Consider the following 19,787-nt stretch of genomic DNA (forward strand, 5'->3'; position numbering starts at 1 on the left):
GGGAAAAAAGTTGGCAATTAAAAAGTCAGGTTACAAACTGAGGGTTGCTGGAGTGGAGGGGGTGGGAGGCATGGGGTGGCTGGGTGATGGACATTGGGGAGGGTATGTGCTATGGTGAGCGCTGTGAATTGTGTTAAGACTGTACCCCTGAAAAAAAAAAAAGACTGTACCCCTGAAACAAATAATACATTAATGTTAATAAAATAAATAAATAAATAAAGTAATTAAAAGTAAAATTTTAAAAGTTACTCAGTTTTGGAACATTTCAATCACTTCATTATATATATATATATATGTATGTACATATATATAATTAGGTCTGGTTAATATAGTTCTATATACACATAGCTATATGTATGTAGTCATATATACTATATAGTTCTACATAAGAACACATATTAACTATACATGTTGTGATGCTCTTCTGTAAGAACAGTGTTCAGTCAGTCATTATTTTATGAATTAATTATATCATTTGTTTCCTTAATATTTTTACATTGCAAGATACTGAGAACACAAAGTAGAATAAGATTGTCTTTTCCTTTAAGGATTTCAGGGCCTAGTGTGGGAGGCCTTCACCCAACAATGACAGTACACTATCATAAGTGCTATGATAGATGTATGCCCTAGAATAATTTTCTCTTTCATTCTCCCTACAACCCTATAAGATGAGCCAGGTATTATTAATATCCTCCTCATGCTATAGTTGAAAACTCTGTAGATCACAGCAGTTAGCAAACACACTGGGAGGAAAACCAGAAATTAGATAATCTTTTTTTGTATTTTAAGTATTTAAAAAATACTTATTTTTTGTCTTAAGGACACTAGATCGTCTCCACTAAAATGTAACTCAGTACTTGAAAAATTATATGGAGGCATGCTTTTTTTCTCTTTTTGTGGAATTTGTGATTATTGTTCAGCCTACAAGAATTTATAAAATACCCACTCTATCCCAAATGCTGTGCTAGGCATTGTGGGGCCTTTGCCATAATCATTCCTCATTGAGTGGTGTTGCAATGCAAGGATGGGAGAATTTGGCCTCCTTCTTGATTAGAAAGGTTGTTAGGAAATTTTCTAACCTGTTGTAAGCAAATGTGGGGGATTGTAAAAAATTGACTTAGAATAAGATAAGGCTGTGTGCAAATTCCAGCTTGGCCATATTCTAGTTTTGTGAAATTAAGCCATTTGCTTTGTCTGTTTTTTTTTGTTTGTTTGTTTTTTTAACCTTTACAATGGGAATGATAACACCTATCTAATGGTGTTGAAAATTAAATGTGTAATTAAATGAAAGTGACCTTTACAGTGTCTGCCTTATAGGAAGATTCTTCCAATTATTTCTTTAAGTTTTTATTTAAATTCCAGTTGGTTAACATACAGTGTAACCTTAGTTTCAGGTGTACGATACAGCTATTTAACAATTCTATACATCACCTGGTGCTCATCGCAAGTGCGCTCCTTAATCCCCATCACCTAGGTCGCCCATCTCCCCACCCAACTCCCCTTGGTTCTTTCAGTTATTTTTATTTTCTTTAATTTTTTTGAAGACTTTATTTATTTATTTGACAGAGAGAGAGACAGCGAGAGACGGAACACAAGCAGGGGGACTGGGAGAGGGAGAAGCAGGCTTCCTGCTGAACAGGAAGCCTGATACGGGGCTCGATCCCAGGATCCTGGGATTATGACCTGAGCCGAAGGCAGACACTTAACAACTGAGCCACCCAGGCGCCCCTCAGTTTTTTTTTTTTTTTTTGCATTTAAAAAATTTTATTATGTTAATCACCATACATCATTAGTTGTTGATGTAGTGTTCCATGATTCATTGTTTGTGTATAACACCCAGTGCTCCATGCAGAACGTGCCCTCTTTAATACCCATCACCAAGCTAACCCATCCCCCCACCCCTCTCCCTTCTAGAACCCTCAGTTTTTTCTCAGAGTCCATAGTCTCTCATGGTTTGTCTCCCCCTCCGATTTCCCCCCCCTTCATTTTTCCCTTCCTACTATCTTCTTTTTTTTTTTTTTTTAACATATAATGTATTATTTGTTTCAGAGGTACAGGTCTGTGATTCAACAGTCTTAAACAACTCACAGTACTCACCATAGCACATACCCTCCCCAGTGTCTATCAGCCAGCCACCCCATCCCTCCCAGCCCCACCACTCCAGCAACCGTCAGTTTGTTTCCTGAGATTAAGAATTCCTCATATCAGTGAGATCATATGATACATGTCTTTCTCTGATTGACTTATTTTGCTCAGCATGATACCCTCCAGTTCCATCCACGTCATTGCAAATGGCAAGGTTTCGTGTTTTTTGATGGCTGCATAATATTCCATTGTGCATATATATATATATATATATATATATATATATACCCATATATGTGTATATATATATATACATATGTGTATATATATATATACCACATCTTCTTTGCCCATTCATCTGTTGATGGACATCTTGACACTTTCCATAGTTTGGCTATTGTGGATATTGCTGATCTAAACATCGGGGTGCACGTACCCCTTCAGATCCCTACATTTGTGTCTTTGGGGTAAATACACAGTAGTGCAATTGCTGGGTCATATGATAGCTCTATTTTCAACTTTCTGAGGAACCTCCATACTGTTTTCCAGAGTGGCTTCACCAGCTTGCATTCCCACCAACAGTGTAGGAGGGTTCCCTTTTCTCCACATCCCCAACATCTGTCCTTTCCTGACTTGTTAATTTTAGCCATTCTGACTGGTGTGAGGTGGTATCTCATTGAGGTTTTGATTTGGATTTCCCTGATGCAAGCGATGTTGAGCACTTTTTCATATGTCTTTTGCCCATTTGGATGTCTTCTTTGGAAAAATGTCTGTTCATGTCTTCTGCCCATTTCTTGATTGGATTCTTTGCTCTTTGGGTGTTGAGTTTGATAAGTTCTTTATAGATTTTGGATACTAGCCCTTTATCTGATATGTCATTTGCAAATATCTTCTCCCATTCTGTCAGTTGTCTTTTGGTTTTGTTGACTGTTTCTTTTGCTATGCAAAAGCTTTTTATCTTGATGAAGTCCCACTAGTTCATTTGTGCCCTTGTTTCCCTTGCCTTTGGCGATGTTTCTAGGAAGAAGTTGCTGTGGCTGAGGTCGAAAAGGTTGCTGCCTGTGTTCTCCTTTAGAATTTTGATGGACTTCTGTCTCACATTTAGGTCTCTCAACCATTTTGAGTCTATTTTTCTGTGTGGTGTAAGGAAATGGTCCAGTTTCATTCTTTTGCATATGGCTGTCCAATTTTCCCAATACCGTTTGTTGAAGAGACTGTCTTTTTTCCATTGGACATTCTGTCCTGCTTTGTCGAAGATGAGATGACCATAGAGTTGAGGGTCCATTTCTGGGCTCTCTATTCTGTTCCATTGTGTATGTGTCAGTTTTTGTGCCAGTACCATACTGTCTTGATAATTACAGCTTTGTAATAGAGCTTGAAGTCCAGAATTGTGATGCCACCAGCTTTGCTTTTCTTTTTCAACATTCCTCTGGCTATGCGGGGTCTTTTCTGGTACCATACAAATTTTAGAATTATTTGTTACATTTCTTTGAAAAAAGTGCATGGTATTTTGATAGGGATTGGATTAAATGTGTAGATTGCTCTAGGTAGCATTGACATCTTCACAATATTTGTTCTTCCAATCCATGAGCGTGAAACGTTTTTCCATTTCTTTGTGTCTTCCTCAATTTCTTTCATGAGTATTATATAGTTTTCTGAGTACAGATTCTTTGTGTCTTTGGTTAGATTTATTCCTAAGTATCTTATGGTTTTGGGTGCAATTGTAAATGGGATCCACTCCTTAATTTCTCTTTCTTCTGTCTTGCTGTTGGTGTATAGAAATGCCACTGATTTCTGTGCATTGATTTTTCTATCCTGCCACTTTACTGACTTCCTGTATGAGTTCTAGCAGTTTTGGGGTAGAGTCTTTTGGGTTTTCCACATAAAGTATCATATCATCTGCAAAGAGTGGGAGTTTGACTTCTTCTTTGCCGATTCGGATGCCTTTGATTTCTTTTTGTTGTCTGATTGCTGTGGCTAGGACTTGTAGTATATGTTGAATAGCAGTGGTGATAGTGGACATCCCTGCCGTGTTCCTGACCTTAGGGGGGAAGCTCTCAGTTTTTCCCCATTGAGAATGATATTCGCTGTGGGTTTTTCATAGATGGTTTTTATGATATTGAGGTATGTACCCTCTATCCCTATACTCTGAAGAGTTTTGATCAAGAAAGGATGCTGTACTTTGTCAAATGCTTTTTCTGCATCTATTGAGAGGATCATATGGTTCTTGTTCTTTTATTAAGGTATTGTATCAAATTGATTGATTTGCAGATGTTGAACCAATCTTGCAGCCCAGGAATAAATCCCACTTGATCGTGGTGAATAATCCTTTTAATGTACTGTTGGATCCTATTGGCTAGCATTTTGGTGAGAATTTTTGCATCCATGTTCATCAAGGATACTGGTCTGTAACTCTCCTTTTTGATGGAGTCTTTGTCTGGTTTTGGGATCAAGGTAATGCTGGCCTCATAAAATGAGTTTGGAAGTTTTCCTTCCATTTCTATTTTTTGGAACAGTTTCAGAAGAATAGGTATTAATTCTTCTTGAAATGTTTGGTAGAATTCCCCTGGGAAGCCATCTGGCCCTGGGCTTTTGTTTGTTGGGAGATTTTTGATTACTACTTCAATTTCCTTAGTGGTTATGGGTCTCTTCAGGTTTTCTACTTCTTCCTGGTTCAGTTTTGGTAGTTGATACCGCTCTAGGAATGCATCCATTTCTTCCAGATTGTCTAACTTGCTGACATATAGTTGCTCATAATGTGTTCTTAAAATTGTTTGTATTTCTTTGGTGTTGGTTGTGATCTCTCCTCTTTCATTCATGATTTTCTTTATTTGGGTCCTTTCTCTTTTCTTTTTGATAAGTCTGTCCAGGGGTTTATCAATCTTGTTAATTCTTTCAAAGAGCCAGCTCCTAGTTTCATTGATCTGTTCTACTGTTCTTTTGGTTTCTATTTCATTGATTTCTGCTCTGATCTTTATTATTTCTCTTCTCCTGCTGGGTTTAGGCTTTATTTGCTGTTCTCTCTCCAGTTCCTTTTGATGTAGGGTTAGGTTGTGTATTTGAAACCTTTCTTGTTTCTTGAGAAAGGCTTGTATTGCTATATACTTTCTTCTTAGGACTGCCTTTGCTGCATCCCAAAGATTTTGAACAGTTGTGTTTTCATTTTCATTGGTTTCTATGAATTTTTTTTAATTCTTCTTTAATTTCCTGGTTGACCCATTCATTCTTTAATAGGATGCTCTTTAGCCTCCATGTATTTGAGTTCTTTCTGACTTTCCTCTTGTGGTTGAGTTCTAGTTTCAAAGCATTTGTCCAAAAATACGCAGGGAATGATCCCAATCTTTTGGCACCAGTTGAGACCTGATTTGTGACCTAGGTTGTGATTGATTCTGGAGAATGTTCCATGGGCACTAGAGAAGAATGTGTATTCTGTGGCTTTGGGATGGAATGTTCTGAATATATCTGTGAAGTCCATTTGGTCCAGTGTGTCATTTAAAGTCTTTATTTCCTTGTTGATCCTCTGCTTAGATGATCTGTCCATTTCAGTGAGGGGGGTGTTAAAGTCCCCTACTATTATTTTATTATTGTCCACGTGTTCCTTGCTTTTGTTATTAATTGCCTTATATAATTGGCTGCTCCCATGTTAGGGGCATAGATATTTACAATTTTTAGATCTTCTTGTTGGATAGACCTTTTAAGTATGATATAGTGTCCTTCCTCATCTCTTATTACAGTCTTTGGTTTAAAATCTAATTTGTCTGATATAAGGATTGCCACCCCAGCTTTCTTTTGATGTCCATTAGCATGGTAAATGGTTTTCCACCCCCTCACTTTCAATCTGGAGGTGTCTTTGCGTCTAAAATGAGTCTCTTGCAGACAGCATATCGATGGGTCTTGTTTTTTTATCCAATCTGATAGCCTGTGTCTTTTGATTGGGGCATTTAGCCCATTGACATTCAGGGTAACTATTGAAAGATATGAATTTAGTGCCATTGTATTGCCTGTAAGGTGACTGTTACTGTATATTGTCTGTGTTCCTTTCTGTCTATGTTACTTTTAGGCTCTCTTTGCTTAGAGAACTCCTTTCAATGTTTCTTGTAGGGCTGGTTTCATGTTTGCAAATTCCTTTAGTTTTTGTTTGTCCTGGAAGCTTTTTATCTCTCCTTCTATTTTCAATGACAGCCTAGCTGGATATAGTCTTCTTGGCTGCTTATTTTTGTCATTTAGTGCTCTGAATATATCATGCCAGTCCTTTCTGGCCTGCCAGGTCTCTGTGGATAGGTCTGTTGCCAGTCTAATGTTTTACCATTGTAGGTTACAGATCTCTTGTCCCGAGCTGCTTTCAGGATTTTCTCTTTGTCTCTGAGACTTGTAAGTTTTACTATTAGATGTCGGGGTGTTGACCTATTTTTATTGATTTTGAGGGGGGTTCTCTGTGCCTCCTGGACTTCGATGCCTGTTTCCTTCCCCAAATTAGGGAAGTTCTCTGCTATAATTTGCTCCAATATACCTTCTGCCCCTGTCTCTCTTCTTCTTCTGGGATCCCAATTATTCTAATGTTATTTCGTCTTATGGTATCACTTAGCTCTCGAATTCTGCCCTTGTGATCCAGTAGTTGTTTATCTCTCTTTTTCTCAGCTTCTTTATTTTCCATCATTTGGTCTTCTATATCACTGATTCCCTCTTCTGCCTCATTTATCCTAGCAGTTAGATACTCCATTTTTTATTGCACCTCATTAATAGCCTTTTTGATTTCGACTTAGTTAGATTTCAGTTCTTTTATTTCTCCAGAAAAGGTTTCTCTAATATCTTCCATGCTTTTTTCAAGCCCAGCTAGTATCTTTATAATCATCATTTTGAACTCTAGTTCTGACATCTTACTAATGTACATATTGATTAGGTCCCTGGCAGTTGGTACTGCCTCTTGTTCTTTTTGTTGAGGTGATTTTTTCCATCTTGTCATTTTGTCCAGAGGAGAATAGATGAATGAGAGAACAAAATGCTAACAGGGTAACAGTGATCCCAGAAAAATATACACTAAGCAAATCAGAAGAGACCTGAAACCGGGGGAAAAGAAAGGGAAAGAAAGACTAAAGGAAAAAAAAGAAAAAGAAAAAGATTAAAAAAAAAAAGAGTATGATCAAATATGATCAGGTTGGTGACTAGATCAGTGCCACACACTAGATTTTGGGTGTATTTTGGTCTGTTAGAAGAAAGTGCCTCCCAAAATTTTAAAGAAAGAAAAGCTTATATATGTACAAAAATAAGGGTAAATATCTTGAAGGGATGGAATATGACTGTAAAGATGAAAATTATAAAAGATCTTATAAAAGGAATTGATAAGATAAGTTGGTTCAAAAAAGAAAGAAGAGGAAGTTTTAAAAAAAGGAGGAGAGAATGTGATCAGACAGGAGACTAGAACAAAGCCATACACTAGAGATTTAGCATATATTTTGGTGTGTTAGAAGAAACTGTATCCCAAAATTGTAAAGAGAGAACAACTTATATATATACCAAAAATAAGGTTAACTACTATGAAGGGATAGAATACGACTCTAAAAATGAAAAATAAAAAAAAATTTTAAAATGGGGTTTGATAAGATGTTGTTTGAAAAAGGGAAAAAGAAAAATTCGAAAAAAAATGAAAAAGGAAATTAAAAAAATTAACTTTGAAAGACTAAAGAATCAGGAGGAGAAAAGCCAGGAATTCTATGTGCTGTATTCCCCTAGTGCTGGCATTCTGCTGTTCTCATTGATCAGTAAACTTGGTCTTGGCTGGCTGTTCTTGCTGATCTTCTGGGGGAGGGGCCTGTTGCCTTGGTTCTCAAATGTCTTTGATGGAAGCAGAATTGCCCTGCCCTTGCCGGGGGCCGGGCTAAGTAATCTGCTACGGTTTGCTCTCTGTAGCTTTTTATTTTTTTTTAAAGATTTTATTTATTTAATCATTAGAGACAGAGAGAGAGAGGCAGAGGGAGAAGCAGGCTCCCAAGGAGCAGGGAGCCCGATGCGGGATTCGATCCCAGGACCCTGAGATCATGACCTGAGCCGAAGGCAGACGCTTAACCATCTGAGCTACCCAGGCGCCCTCTCCGTAGCTTTTGTTCCCTGCAAGCTTTCCGTGCAGGTTTGGAGGACGATAGTGAAAATGGTTGCCTCCCAATCTCTGCTCTGGAGGAGCCGTGAACTTGGGGCCCCACTCCTCAGTGTGCCCCCAGAGAAAAGCAGTCAATCACTCCCATCTCCCCGGTCTCTGGCCGCACTCCGTGCTCACCCAGCCTGTGACCGAGCGTTTCTATCTCTGGCACCCGAACTTGTGTGGAGTCTCCAAACCCAGCAGGTCCCTGTGGTGCGCTCCCACGCTGCTCCTCCCAGGGGAGTAAGGGGAGTCTCCCCGGATCTGTCACTTGTTGGGTCCCTGCTGGAAGAGCAGTGGCCCGACTGTGCCTCGGATCATGGTTTATGGCAACCCCAAGCTGAGAGCCCACTCCTCGGCTCCGTCTCTGCAGCCAGCTTCCTTGCTCCGATCCCTGGGAGCTCTGCCGTACTCAGGCACCCCCGGTCTTTCTGTGACCCCGAGGGTCCTGAGACCACAGTGTCCCAGCGAGGGTTCCACCCCTCACTTAGCCACTGGAACGACGTCCCTCAGCGGAGCAGACTTCTGAAAGTTCCAATTTTGTGCTCTGCTGCTTTATCACTTGCCAGTAGTGGCTGACAGAGGCTCCCTCCCCCCGCTGTCTATCTTCCCGAATATCGCCTCGGATTCACTTCTCCCGCATGTCCTGCCTTCCAGAAAGTGGTCACTTTTCTGTTCAGAGAGTTGCTGCTATTCTTTTCTTCGATCTCCTGTTGAGTTCTTAGGTGTTCGGAATGGTTTGATCCCTATCTAGCTGAATTCCTGGGACCAGATGAAATTTAGGTCTCCTACTCCTCCGCCATCTTACTCCTCCTCAAGTCTCCTTTTTTTTCGCCCCTCGGTTATTTTTAATTAATGCATCACTATACCTTTTTTTGCTGAAGAATCTTTTTCTTTTGAACCAATTTAGATTCACAGGAAGGTAAGATAGGTGTTCCCAAAGAAGTTAAGTGCATCTTTCCCCCAGTTTCTTCAGTTGTCATTGGTCTAAAGTATGTAGATATGTGTAACTATCACTGCAATGTACAGTACTATTCCATAACCACAGTAATCCCCTGATGCTATGCCTTTATCCTTACATCCATCTGTTCCCTACCCCTACCATCCTTAATCCTTTGCAGCCTCTAACCTGTTCTCCATTTCTATGATTTTGTCATTTGAAGAACGTACTATAAAAGGAATCATATAGTGTGTGACTTTTAAGTATTAACTTTCTTGTTTCATTCAGCATAATGTCCTTCATGTCTATCCATGTATCAGTATTTTTGCATGTATCATTCTTTCATTCCTAATTGCAACAATATTGGAAACGACCCAAACAGCTCTCAGTGAGTGAATATCTGAGCAAATTCTGTTACATCTGCACAATGGGATACTACTCAACAATGAAAAGGAATGAAATACTGATCCATTGCTACACTTTCATCGCCTGTATATATTACTGAGCCCTCTCAGCCCTGTACGTGGCCTTGACACAAAAATGGTGATGCCATTTCTGCCTTCCAGTGGCTTATATTTAGTAAGTTCGACTGAAGAAATGAATCCACATGGAGTAAGAAGCAAGTGGGCAAGTTACATAAACTACTTAGATGTTACATGTGGGGCTGCTTGGGGCTGCTTGGGGTGTCCCGGCTCACAGCATGGTGAGAGCTGCAGGCAGAGCACACGGTGAGCATCCACATCTCATTCCTTCTCCGCTCTCCATGGGGCAACTTGTACCAGTGGGGGTCAGAGTCCGATTCCTGCCACCTGACCCATTAGATGAATCACCCTCCTGCCACGGGGGAAGCTCGGGAGAGATGGAGAACAAGGAACGATTTACAAAAGGTTATTTTGCAGCTGGTTGTCAGGTGTGCAAGGAGAGGGCAGGACAGTTCACCCTACCAGTATTGGGGAGGAGTGTGATGAGAATCCAGTGAGGATTATAAACCACTGGGCACACGACTGCCACGGGGTACCTCTTCTCTCTAGCGAGGAGGGGACTATAGTACCCGCAAAGGCTTCAGAGAGGTTGTAGCACAAACCGATGAGCCAAATCATGCCAAAATAGCGGAAAACTTAACCTCTCCCCACCTCTGAGTTAATCAAGGGGCCTCCGGAGTCAGTTTCCAGCCCTCCAATCCAGAGGCAGCGTTGTGTTGTGTTGGCTCACTTAGCAATGACCGGGCTAGCTCTCCCCTCACACTGGCAGGTGGCCGGGCCTCCCCAAACACCTCATGGTCCCCCCTCCACAGTCTGGATGTTAAGTAGGACTTATTCGGTGATAAAGTAGCTGGAACGGCCTTTGGTCATCTGTGCTAAACTGCTGAGGACGGATTTCATCCTCCTTTCTTGCTGCCTCCTCCGAATCGCTTGATTCTTAACTAGAACAGCACAAGGCTGGAGGGGGCACTTACATGCCTGTCGTTGCCCCTTTTTAAATGGCTCAAGTCGCAAAGGGGGCTGTCTGAAACAGGGCGACCTCACTGTTGTTTGTGATGGAGAGGCAGAGATCAGAGCTGTCTGGAACATGAAATGATTCTCAGTCTCTGGCTTGCTCAGCCCTTCAAAGGTCTTACTCATGCCAGGCCTCCCCCAGACTGCTAACAGAAGGGAAAACCGAGGTTGTTTGTTGTTGCAGTTGTTTTGTTTTGTTTTGTTTTCAGTGGAGTTTTAAAAAAATAAAAAGTGAGCCAGGCATAATGATGCTGTTGGCTGCACAGTGAACAGTTGTACCAGAGATCCCAATGGTCAGGAATGGGGACCCATCAGGTCTTGTCCCATGAAGAGTGTTGCCGATCTGCTCTGGGTGTCAGGATTCTGCTTGCAAAATAGATTGTGTCCACATCTGAGCGTTGGCTACCCTGATCAGAGGCAATGCTGGCCTTTCAAAGGGTTGTCCGTGTCCATGTCAGCAGTGCTGTAAACTCAGCCTTGAAGGTACAGATATTACTAGTGCCCTGTTTCTGCTCTTAATTGCTTATTATGCAATCTGTGTAAATGCGAGAAATGTGACTCTTTCAGTTCTGCAAATGTCTTTGCAGCTGCCGATACGTTCAAATTAAAGCCCGATGCAGCTGTCGCGGAGGCAGTTTTATGTGATGCCCTGGAAAGACAGTCTGATTGCTGCCTGGAAGTCTCTGGGTCCACTACTCAAAAGCCCATTACTCTGTGGTTGCTTGCTTCCCATACAGCATGCCTCCTCATTCTGGATGAAGGGAAAAATTGCCATTTTGCCGTTCCTTGCTCACTTAAATGTGAGTTACACAAGCCTTTTTTTATTTCATCTCCTCTCAGGAAATGTTTTAAAATATCTAACTCCTTTCCCTTGGCATCTGTCCATGAAAGTATATTTAGCTCTTTGTAATTCATTGCCCATGCAGACTGTGAGATATTTTGTTCCTGCAGCATCTCATTTCACTGAGGGCAAACCTGCCTTCAGATCTCTGATACATTCATGTGATAAAAATTAGGCTTGTCTCATACCTCAGATAAGCCCGATGTCAGTGGGAGTTACCATGACATTGGGTACCCGATAAAGTGACTTGAACCCTTATGACACACCTGACATCTTCTCCCAGATTTTTGCCAGTTCAGGGAGAACGTATGTTCTCAGGGTCACCATTGACATTGGAGTCCGGCTTCCGTGAGTCTTGTCTCTGTTCCCTCACAGGATCAACTCAAATGTGAAACACAGCTCCTCTCTTGATTTCCATCAAATGTGCCACAAACTCTGGGAAAATGTAGTAGACTTTATTCAAATTTGGGAGTCATAGAGATATGGAGGAGGAATTTGCATTTTGAAAAGTGCCAACGATTTCAAGTTCAACATTAGCTATCCCTATTCTAAAAATGTGCACCAGCCACCCATGTCTGGAGTATTCCCATAGACTCTTTCATCCCATGTAGTCTCTCCCCTCACACTGCCATGCCATCCTGGCTGCTTTCTGTCTTCCTCCTCCCACTTCTCTTCACACCCTCAATCCAGAACTGCACTGAGAACTCCAAATTCCTCACCTTCTGTTATGCAGATTTCTTTGGCTCTCTTTAGCCTTGATTCTCAAGTGTGCATATCCAAAACCTATAAAAATACTCAGAAGCATAAAATGTATTGCTATTAGACAGGCACCATCTTCCTGGGAGGGAATTTGTAGCTATAAAAAATTGTTTTTCCTTTGCATCAACTCTTTGTTGTGACCCCTTTTATTCATTCAGCAAATATTTATTGTTTCTGGGATACATGTGCAGCGATAACATGAGGCTGCATAATATAGTGGAGCAAAGACTTGGAACAGAGGAACTTGATTCTGGTTCTGATTCATTCATCCCTCCACTTATTCATTCCAAAAATGTTCATTGCGGCTAACTCTGGATCAGCAGTATATTAAGTACAGGGGGTACTCAAATTGTTTAGAGTCCTGCTCTCTAACACAGCAGAGACTGGCCATGTGGACAATAACTTATAGTATAGTCCTGTGAGTATAAAAGTTGAGGTTCTACCACTTAATACCTGTGTGACCTTGGGCAAGTCTCTAGGCCTCCGTTTCTCCACCTTGAAATGAGGATAGTAATAGTTCCTGTTTCTAGTGTTTGTTGTGAAGATTAAATGCTTAGCACAGGCCTTGACACATACTAAGTGCTAACCAGTCCTTATTTAGGAGCCCAAAGAGGGAAAGTGACTTGCTGAAGTTGCTTGCTAGGTGTTCAATATGAACAAAATGTGATGAGAGCAGAGGGAAGGACTTCGGATCAAGGACAGCATTACCCTAGAGATAGCATTTAAAAATAGGATGTGGATGATAAAGTTTGATAAAGTTTTGTAGCAGATGAACCAGAGAATGATGTCCTAGTAGGTTTTTATCCTAGGAATGCAAAGTGCAAGGGAGTGAGTGGGGGGAGATAAGGTGGGAAAGGATGATAGTGCCAGCTCTGTCTACTCTATTAGCAGGGGTAATCTACCTGCTTTAACAAAAAAGCCCCTGACTTTCAGTGGCTTTTTAAAAAAGATTTATTTTATTTGAGAGAGAGAGAGAGTGGGGAGGGAGGGGCAAAGGGAGAGGGAGAGAGAGAATTTCAAGCACACTCCCTGCTGAGCATGGAACCCAATGTGGGGCTCGATCCCACAACCCTGAGACCACAACCTGAGCCAAAATCAAGTTGGATGCCTAACCTACTGAGCCACCCAGGCGCCCCTCCAGTGGCTTTTTCGATAAAACTTTCTCCCTCATTTTCAAGTCCAGGTATGTTAGTGAAGGCCAGGTAAAAGCTTGGAGGACTGTGTGGGAAACTTTAAAGGCCACAGGAAGTGGCACACATCACTTCTAAACGTATTTTACTAGCCAGAACTCCCTCACGTGACCCCATCTAACTCCAGGAGAGGTCGAGAAGTATACTTAGCCTCCCGGAAGGAAACATCCAGAGGGTTTGATGAGCACCTAATATTGTCTTTGCCTCGCTGACTCTTTTCTGTGATCTTCTCTGTGTTAACCTTTCCAAGCCCCAGTTTCATCACGTGTAGAATGAGGATAAGCAAAGACATGTCCCAGTGGTGTGGTGAGGATTAAAACATTGTCTGTGAAAGTCCTTTTAGAATACCTGTCATGGGTGAGGTGATGAATGTTACATAAGGGAAGCGGACAACAAAATGGATGAATGATGCTTCCAACGGTATTTCTGAAGAAATTCAAAGGTGCACTTGATATGACTTGGCTCATTGAACAGTGGACGGAAGATGAAAGAGTAACATTAAAATACTGTCAGAACCTAAGCCACTGAAGCCCACCTATATTTTGGATGGGGGAAAGAAGTGATAGCATTTGCAGACAGTCCTTCTTAATCATGACCATTTTCTGCCAGCTTTTGGCAGGAGTGGGCTTCCTGGGGAAAACCAAAAGACAGAGTCACTGCCAAGGGGTGACATGGGAGGCTTACCTGTGTTTCCCACCCCAACAAATATACAAACATAGCAAAAAAAAAGTCAGTAAAACTTCTAGAGGGCTACACATTATCTTGCCTGACTTGCAATCAGATTTTGAGCCTTGAGCATTCCCTGTATGGAAATTCTGGAGCACCACTGTGAGGGACACTGATTGAAAGGAGATGCATGTGATCCAACTCCAAATTGAGGAGTCTGACTTGTAGATAAAGTGAGGTCAACTGGGTATTTGTTTTCTTTCTTATCAGAGCCTGTGTTTAGTTTTGACTAGTGAAGATTTCTACTAAAATTAGTTTTCTTCTTTTTTTTTATTATGTTATGTTAATCACCATACATTACATCATTAGTTTTTGATGTAGTGTTCCATGATTCATTGTTTGTGTATAACACCCAGTGCTCCATGCAGAACGTGCCCTCTTTAATACCCATCACCAGGCTAACCCATCCCCCCACCCCCCTCCCCTCTAGAACCCTCAGTTTGTTTCTCAGAGTCCATAGTCTCTCATGGTTCTTCTCCCCCTCTGATTTCCCCCCCTTCATTCTTCCCCTCTTGCTATCTTCTTCTTCTTCTTTTTTTTTTTTAACATATAATGTATTATTTGCTTCAGAGGTACAGGTCTGTGATTCATCGGTCTTACACAATTCACAGCACTCACCATAGTACATACCCTCCCCAGTGTCTATCACCCAGCCACCCCATCCCTCCCACCTGCCACCACTCCAGCCACCCTCAGTTTGTTTCCTGAGATTAAGAATTCCTCATATCAGTGAGGTCATATGATACATGTTTTTCTCTGATTGACTTATTTCGCTCAGCATAATACCCTCCAGTTCCATCCATGTCGTTGCAAATGGCAAGATTTCATTCCTTTGATGGCTGCATAATATTCCATTGTGTGTGTGTGTGTGTGTGTGTGTATATACCACATCTTCTTTATCTATTCATCTGTCAATGGACATCTTGGCTCTTTCCACACTTCGGCTATTGTGGACATTGCTGCTATAAAAAGCTTTTGCACAGCAAAAGAAACAGTCAACAAAACCAAAAGACAACCGACAGAATGGGAGAAGATATTTGCAAATGACGTATCAGATAAAGGGCTAGTATCCAAAGTCTATAAAGAACTTATTAAACTCAACACCCAAAGAACAAATGATCCAATCAAGAAATGGGCAGAAGACATGAACAGACATTTTTCCAAAGAAGACATCCAAATGGCCAACAGACACATGATAAAGTGCTCAACATCACTCGGCATCAGAGAAATCCATATCAGAACCTCAATGAGATACCACCTCATACCAGTCAGAATGGCTAAAATTAACAAGTCAGGAAAGGACAGATGTTGGCAGGGATGTGGAGAAAGGGGAACCCTCCTACACTGTTGGTGGACCATTTCCTTACACTACACACAAAAATAGACTCAAAATGGTTGAAAGACCTAAATATGAGACAGGAGTCCATCAGAATCCTAAAGGAAAACACAGGCAGCAACCTCTTCGACCTCAGTCGTAAAATTAGTTTTCTTAAATCAAATCCATTGACAGAAATCAAAGCAATAGAGGGAATCTATTCAGTGGGGGATACACTGAAACTGTGGTGAATATTTACTTTTTGGTGTCAAAATGGATGGATCGGTTTCATTTCTGTTAACATACAACATATCCTGGTATTAGTAAGAAACTCTTGCAACCCTAAATAAATTAAATCAAGATCAAATGCACTGTTTCTTTGCAAACAATGAAACTGTTCTTTTAGAAGTTATTAAACTTTTGAAGTCAATACACTTTTGTCAGGATTATTTACCATTGATTAGGAAATAACCTAATGAATCATTCTGAAGAACACTCTATTTTTTAGCTCTAACAAGAGTGCTTGACAGCAGCAAGTTGAATTAGTGTATGGAACTGCCACAGTTATGCGAATTTATGTTAAATGTTTTATTTCAGTGTTTTAACATTTGCAGTTAATAAAGAAAATTATGAATCTAAACACATTCTGGTGGAGCTCTGAAACATTTTGACTTTCTGAGTTTGAAAACAGCTTAAGGTTAAAGATGTGATGGGATTTCATCAGTGGCCCTTGGGATATTACAGATTCATCTGATAGAACATAATGTATTTAGGCCAAGTTTGCAAAGATACACAAAGCTGGATCATACAGGCCAGAAGTACCTAGTTCTCAGATAAAATCTCGGTCTAGATCATCCCCCCTTTTCTTGTACATCTGTCCAAAAGAACTTCCCTATGCATCTTGAAGAAACTGGGTTGCTTTTTTCTTTCCATTTAAAGCTCTGAATTGTTTCCACTTGTGTACTTTCTAAGAATTCTCATACTGTATTTTTCCCCTTTACTATAGAATGTAGCATGTCCTAACTTGTAGATATAATTCCTTCTCCAATACCAGTACCACCCTCTGTATGAGCAGCCATTTTTTAAGATAATTCTATTTTACTCACTTGTGTACATATGTACATATTTGCGCATTTTCAACTCTCAATAAATGGCTTTTGAATGGGACCCCCATAGCTAATTAAATGCATCATCTGTTATAATCAGTAACCTGTTTCTCTACTTTCTGAAGTGAATGATGCAAAGTGGGGGAGTGAGAAGGTGTTTTCGTCATCTCGTACTTATAGGAAGAAACCAGTATATTTTTTAAGGGCCTGCTACGTTGCTGGTATAGAGAAACAATGCATTGCAGTGCAGGGGATGTGCTGTAACTGTCGACTCTTCCAGAGGTAGAGGGAGGCTAAAAGAGTAAAGGTACGTTGTTTGTGAATGGGCCTTCTGCATATATGACACCTGACCTTACTATCAGATGGGATTGGTATTAGCAGAATTGGATGTACTATGATGCAATTCTAGAGCCATTCAGTGTCACAGATCACTGCCAAAGCCCTAGATAGAACATACTGCTGTATTCTTTTTTTTAAAGAGAGCCTCTCCAGATATGTAAATTTTGGGTCCCACAAAACCTGAACCCATTCCTGGTGATTAGCCCCATTTTATAGATAAGAAAGACTAAAAGGTTATGACAAATCCAGAATTCCACAGCAATATAATATGCTGAGAAAAAATGGAAAACAGAACACTGATCCAAGACTTCCTGGTTTCCAGGACAGAGATAGACTCTATATCAAATTATTTGACCCAGAGTAAAATTTAATCTGAAACCCTATCATGTTCTAGCTGTTTGCCATTGGGACAGTGTAATCTGTTTATTTGGAAAGATTAATAGTTTGCTTAGCTGTCAAAATTATTTAAATAACATGGTATATAAAGGGGGTGCCTGGGTGGCTCAGTTAATGGTTTAGCATCTGGCTCTTTGTTTGGGTTCAGGTCCTGATCTCATGGGTGGTGGGATTGAGCTCCAGCTCCATGCTTGGTGGGGAGTCTGCTTGAAGATTCTCTCCCTCTGTCCCTCCCCCAACTCATGTGCGCCTGCGAGCTCTCTTTCTCAAATAAATAAATAAATAAATATTTTTAAAAAATAAAGTGGTATGTGCAGAAGAATTATAAAAATCTTAAAATATCTTGTGGCTTTTTAGGAAATGTGTTTCATTCTTTTACTGTGCTTAGGAAATGCAGACATAAAATTTTCCTGGGTGCCTTGGGAACTTCATTGTTATGTTTACATATGTATGAATATTTTTTAAGAAAATAAGGTCAATTTCAACTTAAGCAAACTACTGAACCCAAAAACTTCTGTGAGAATTTTGATGAATTCTCTCTAGACAGTTTTGATTCCACTTTTGATTTTCTAGCTTAGACTTTTGAAGACATTTCAGAAAGTATTTTTTTAACAAAGCAAAATTTACCATCTCTGTATTAAAAGATACAGTGAAGGGTAGATGTGTGGTTGAAAATTACAAATAAGAGACTTTGGAGTTAATTACTAGATGCCACTCCATGTAATACAGACAGTGATTCGTTGTGCTTATGGCCACTAGCTTGCTATGAGGTTTAATAGTATTTACTTCTTTCATTATTTTCTGCCATAATAATACTTAAAGAGGAAAGCTAGTAATTTTAGTAATGAAAAAACAAAACATAGATGGTTTATTGTCACAAAATTTCTAAAATTACTGCTGTAGCTAAGTGTGCCTTATACAAGGAGACAGAAAACCTGTAATTGAGGTCAGATTTAGAACCCTCAATATCCTTGGACAAGTCATGTTGCCTTTTTAACTTTTCATCTCTTCATCTATAAATGTTGGTGTGTATAACTCCTATCCTGCTTATCTCCAAAGCTTTTGTTAGTATCAAATGAGTAATGGAAAGGAACAACACATGCAAATGTGAATTAATAATGATGTGGCTCAAGGTGATTCAAGAATATTTCTCCAGTTTTACTGAGAAACACATGACATGCATCACTGTATCAGTTTAAGGCATACAGCATGATGGTTTGATTTACACATATTATGAAATGATTAACAGTAGGTTAAGCTAACATCCATTTTCTCATATAGACACAATGAAAAAGAAAAGAAAAGGAAGAAAAATTTCTCTGTGTAATGAGAATTCCTAGGATTTATTCTTTTAACAATTTCATATAGCAATGTTAGCTACAGTCATAATGTTGTACATTACTTTCCTAGGATTTATTTATCTTTTAACTGGACGTTTGTATCTTTTGACCACCTTCCTCCAATTCCTCAGCCTGTGTTAGCTACGAGTCTGATTTCTTTTTCTGTGTTTTTTAAGATTCCATTTATAAGTGAGATCATATAGTATTTGTCTTTGTCTGACTTACTTTACTTAGCGTAATGCCTTCAAGTTCTATCCATGTTGTCATAAATGGTAGGATTTCCTCATTTTTATGGCTGAATAGTATTTCATTTTGTGTATGTGTGTGTGTATATATGTGTATTTCTTTATCCATTTATCCATTGATGGACACTTAGGGTTGTTTCTATTCAAGAATATTTTTAACACTCTGTAATTATGCACATTTGCACATTTTAAGCAATTGTTTTCTTTTATAATACATGCATATGCAATAGTTCAAATATTAATCATATGCCCATTCATTCAGTTAACTTTTATTTAGCACTTGCAGTGGGTCAGGCACTGTGAAAAGCAGTGGGCATTCTTTGACCCACCTACATCACACGTTAATTATCTTTTAGTGGGAAGATAACTAGGGAAGAACATGTGTGCATTGAATATTATTTATTTTATGAGAGAAGACTATGAGCATATGCCCATAATTTTATATTTCATAGCAGTGCTCTCTGAAAACATTATCCAGTAATTTCATTATATTTCCCTATTATGTATAAAGATATTTGGTCCCACCGAGGTGGGTCATGGTCAAAGGAGTTTTATAACCACTGAATTTGAGTATATTAACTGGGAAAGAATTAAATTTTTAAAGATTTTATTTATTTGACACAGAGAGAAAGAGATTGAACACGAGCAGGGGGAGCAAGAGGGAGAAGCAGGCTCCCTGTATGTGGAACTCAATCCCAGGACCCCGGGATCGTGACCTTAGCCAAAGGCAGCCACTTAACCGACTGAGCCACCCAGATGCCCCGGAAAAGAATTAATTTTATTAAAAATGCTTTGAAACTGGATTGTGAACTCCTTGGGAGCAAAGATTTATATATATATATATATATATATATATATATATATATATATATATAT

Source organism: Neomonachus schauinslandi, chromosome X (genome assembly GCF_002201575.2).
Source record: "Neomonachus schauinslandi chromosome X, ASM220157v2, whole genome shotgun sequence".
Taxonomy (NCBI): domain Eukaryota; kingdom Metazoa; phylum Chordata; class Mammalia; order Carnivora; family Phocidae; genus Neomonachus; species Neomonachus schauinslandi.